The sequence below is a fragment of the Arachis ipaensis genome, chromosome B3, assembly GCF_059453495.1.
Source record: "Arachis ipaensis isolate K30076 ecotype BB chromosome B3, ASM5945349v1, whole genome shotgun sequence".
Classification (NCBI taxonomy): Eukaryota; Viridiplantae; Streptophyta; class Magnoliopsida; order Fabales; family Fabaceae; genus Arachis; species Arachis ipaensis.
This window is the reverse complement of record NC_142438.1, coordinates 77,880,001-77,885,000: the sequence shown is the minus strand read 5'-3', so window position 1 is coordinate 77,885,000 and position 5,000 is coordinate 77,880,001. Positions and strand designations below refer to the sequence as shown.

Here is a 5,000-nt window from a genome sequence, read left to right as displayed (position 1 = left end):
GACCAAAGGTCTTGAGCGACCGATCCGGCAGAACAACTCAAAAGATAAAGAAGTATCGTTAATTCCTTCATGCTCGTTCCAAGTTCGAAGTACCATTTGTACAAATAAGAATCCCCCTCGTTACAAGATTTCTTCTTCATATAGATAGATATAGGATCTATGGAGCAATTACTTAGAAGTACATTTTTTGAAATAGCCCTTCCTATCTGATAGAAAAGGATCCCATGATCCTGAACCGATCTTACCTGGGATCGCAAATCCCAAGTTTGTCTATGAAGAGCAGATCTAATTATATTAGTGTCTATAATGGATTTCTTTTGTATAATACTAATCGATAGGGCCTCATTGGTAAGTGCTACAAGATCTCGTACATTGGAACCCATAGTTATGGTTATGCACCCGAGTCCATTAGTATGGAACATTCTCTTTTCCAAGTGAAATCCCCTAGTATATGAAAGAGTGAAAAAGTGCTTTCGTTGTTGTGGAATAAGAAGCCTTCGTATCTTAATGCATGTATTTAATTTATTCGGAGCTATTAGAGCGGGATCCACTTTTTGGGGAATATGAGTCGAAGCAATAACAAGAATATTTCTAGTGGAACATCTTTCACAATCCCTGGAGAGATAGTTCACTAATAGACCGAGGGATAAGTAATTCGACTCATTCACATCCAGATCATGAATGTTTGGAATCCATATTATGCAAGGAGACATTGCTTTTGCTAATTCGAATTGAAGGGTGATATAAAATCGGTCTATTTCCGGCATCATATCCATAGTTAGCGCATTCATCATAGTTAGAAGCTCCAGCTCCGTATCAAGGTCACGGTCGATATCGTCACTATCATCAATATCGTCACTATCATCAATATCGTCACTATCATCAAAAAGAAAACTCTTAGGCTTGTTATCCAGGAACTTGTTCAGAAATACTGTAATGAAAGGAACATAGGAGTTTGTCGCTAGGTATTTGACCAAATAGGATCGTCCAGTTCCTATAGAACCTATCACTAAAATACCCCTGGGGGGGGGTAGGGCTAAGCGGAGCGAAAAGGGTTTCCCATGAGATGGGAAATGAAAACTATTAGCCCCACAGGGGGTTTGTGAATAAGTGATTGTCTGATAATGAGCAAGGAATATCCGTCTTTCTGCTAAACAGGATGTATTGAACTCATAATTCATTAGATACTTTTTATGAATGTCAACTAAGTATCGTAAGTAAATTGCTCCCGGTTGTTCAATCATTTGATAACCAGAGTTATTCTTTGATAAAGGATCACTATGAGTCAGACTCAATAGAATTTGATCAATCCTTTTTTCTGTCGTTAAGGTAGAGAACTGAACCAAGAATTCTCTTTCTTTATCATCAATCGAATCACTGTTCGAGAACCAGGATTCTATTTTATCATCAATCCAATCACCATTCACGTTTTTTCTTTTTCTTATCAAGGAATAGATCGCTTTACTTGTATGACTTAGATGTCTCGTATTTCTCGAAAAAGCGATTCGATTGATGGGATTTGGTATGATACTTATGAGATCGAAGAGATTCCAATATTTCTTCTTAGAACGTATTGATTTGACCCCATAAGCGGGACCACCACCCCCTAGCATGTTGCCGCCAGAAGCAAAACCCCGTATTTCTTCTAGAAAATCTCCTAATTGTTCCAGAGCAACTAGAAAGAGATTCTTTAACCAGAAAGAATTCAGTTCAGATGTAGGATACCTATCCAGAAGTTTTCGCAACTCAATCATGTATGATGGAATCATCAAAGATTTGACCTTTTCGAACTCTGTCTGTAACTCTCTGTAGGCTCGAGAAACAAAGAGAAGATGTGTACGAACGAGATATCCAGCAACAAGAAGAAGGAAAAGGATTGAATAGAGGAACTCCCGAACATTTAGCGATCTCAGATGTGTCGATATCAATGGTGACTCATTATTTTGATGAAAAATTTCTTCGGACAGAAGAAGATTATGTAAACACTTACTCGAAATCTCACTTATCAGATTCCATTGTGTCTTCCACAATGGAATCTGAAGAATTCGCCATGATATATCTGATCCATGCATAATATCATGAAAAATGGATACAAATTTTTGGCTGCTACTTAGTATCGGCAATAGGTCTGAAAAAGTATCTAAAAATATTAAATTTAGATATTTGTACCCTGTCGAAGTAAGGAACCATGGTATATATGTTTGGAATAGATTCCATTTGGAGAGAGTTAAAAAAGTACTATCTCGTTGAAAGGTTCTATACATCTGCCCTTTCTCAAGGCATTTTTTTAGACAAGGACTCCGTTTTTTCCTCTTTTCGGATGGTAAATATTTCTCAGAACATGGAGTGTGAATCAAACCCACGTTTGAATTCAAATTGAGATACTGATGCAAGTTCTTCCCTTCTGAATCAGGTAGATTCATATCTGAAAGAGGTTTACAATAAGTTCTTTCAAAATTGACTATTTGTCCCTCTGTTAGAGGTGTTCCCGAAATGTCTGCGATCGAGTAAATAGCTCTACGAACGAATGGATCGAATCGAATTGGAAAATGGAAAGATTTGTACAAGTTATACCCTTCGTCACCACTTTGCGGAAAATGGTTAGATATCAATATGTTAGATACCTGTGACTCGATTGGTGGAATAGTATCTCTCTCCAAGAAAGCATGTTTTTTTTTACCGCCGCACAAAGAAAATATTTTGTTCCGAATGAACAAGATATTGAGGAATTGTCCATACGTAAAATAATAATTATTGATACAGGCCCTTTCCACAAAAAAAGGGAATCTTTTGTTACAATAGAAACAGAAGTGATATTGATTATTCAAGAATCGAAGTCGATTTGCTTTAAAAAAAGAGGATATCAATGAACTTCTATGAAATGGTTTCACGGGATTCAGCCAATTGTCTTGATCGTGGGATATCATTGAAACATAGGAATCCGTGTTATCAAAAGATTTCCTGCGATTCTTTCTAGTATGGAATGAGTCAATCATCCACTTTGGTATCTTATTGAAAAAAGATGGTGATATTGTTCTTCCATTGATCAAGAATTTCGATTTTTGGGAAGTATCACGGCCATCCAATAAGAAGGGTTTCAATTTTTTCAAATGAACGATTTGAAGACCTATTGATTCTAACAACTGATTACAGAGTGGATCATTCGGACCTTTCAATTCATAGATGTGGATCTCGGACCTATGAATGGGGATACTCCCGAAACTCACAAAGAAAAAAGGAAGTGAGTTAGACAAAAAGAGAAGAAACTTGGACAAAAAAGGAAGTAACTTGGACAAAAAGAAACAAAGTAACTTAGACAAATCTTTTTTGTCGATAACCTCAACCTCAGACCAATCAATCGAATATTGATTAATACGTAATCGATCGAACACTACTTGAAAACGGCTATTCTGCTCAGAACTGAGAAGTTCTAAATGTTCCTGGAAATTCTTGCTCCCATTGGACCATCTGTATCTACATGCATTAAGATCCCGATTCATGGATCTCTCGGTTCGAGAAATCAAAATAAGAGGATCGAACCATTTCTTCTGACTCTTTTTCAAATTTGATAACTGGTGGTTGATCGTGTATTTCATTATAGTTCTATGATTCATAGTATCATTTTCTATTTGATACCTTTGAATTCCATATTCGAAGTTGCGATCGAATCGATTCTTTTTAATGAATCGATTCAATACATTTCTTATGTACCCATAGGTGCTATATTGGATTTGAATCAGATTTCGGATCAATCTATATTGATTGACTGCCTCCATTATGTTGTTGCTAGCAAATACCACTATTTTTGGTTTTGGATCTTCCAAATCATTCCCGCAAGAGGTCCGGACCCATTTTTTTATGAGCCTTCGATAAAAAGATTCATTCTCTTCATAAAAAAGAGGAGGTAGAAACAATAAAGATTTATTTTTCGACTCATCCCTGGAGTTGAATACCCCCCTCAAGAATTGTTTTTGATCCAATCCGGAGGAATCAATAGAAAAGGCAAATCCCTTATGATACACCAGATCCGGCTCGGTTATTGATAGAGTGAATAGATCTGCCATTTCTTGAGATCTCTCTTCTGATTCAAAATCGTGGTGTAACGTGTATCCCCCCCTGTTCCGTTCATGGAATAGATGAAATAAACCAAAAAATGGATTTTTGTTCAAGAATGAAATCTTATTGGAACTGTCCAGTTCATCCTTCGGAACCATATCCCATCCCGGATCTGATGAAATAGGATGAATTGAGACAGTATTTTGTAAATACATAATTATCTTGAATATATTAACCATTTCTTTACTTTCCGATCGCCCGGAAAGAACAAAAGAAACATCTTGTTCTTTCTTCAGCAATTTCTGATCTCTAGTAGACCTCTCAGTAGGATTCGAACCCAGATGCAGTTCTGACCATCTGTCAGAGAAAAAAGAACGATTGGCTCTTGTAGGATTCCCAAGAAATTCTTCGATTTCTTCCGGAAGCAGATGATTATTCATCTGCTTCTCACGTTCCATGAATAGTCGGCACATTGAAGAATATCCAGAGAGGCATTTAGGGAATCGCTCCGATTCTATCTCTGTTCGTTCCGTTTGAAGAAAGGAAGGATCCGAACAAAGAATCGATCTTTCTTTTAGTTGTTGAATCTCTCTTTGATTGGTCAATGTGTGATATTCCGAATCCTCATTCCTAATGGAATCCCTGGATTGATCAGAAGATCCTTTCAATTGGCTAGAATCCGTTACTTGAATGAAACTAGATCTCGTGGAATCATATTGAATATTTGATGATACATTCCGTACCTTGCTAAAAAACCGATCCTTGTTTACCAACCACACATTGTCTAACCAAATCCAATTCTCTCTCGATATGCTCCTCAAAAAATCCGATTCGTGCGGATTCTTCCCCCAACTAACGAAGAGATCTTGGCGGAATTGCCACATATGAAATTGAGCACAATTTTGCAAAGAAATAGCCCGCTTGTTTCTCAAGAAGAGATGGGA

The 5,000-nt window shown here is 37.1% G+C and overlaps 1 protein-coding gene across 1 annotated transcript in view; it reads left to right on the top strand.

Moving 5' to 3' along the window:
- Window positions 1–5,000, top strand: part of LOC148571184 (NAD(P)H-quinone oxidoreductase subunit 2 A, chloroplastic) — a 12,296-nt gene that overhangs the window by 4,430 nt on the left and 2,866 nt on the right. The window contains exon 2 of the mRNA XM_088508987.1: window positions 1–5,000. This exon is cut by the window's left edge and continues 2,992 nt beyond it; it is cut by the window's right edge and continues 2,866 nt beyond it. The gene's annotated coding sequence lies outside the window, so the exon portion shown is untranslated.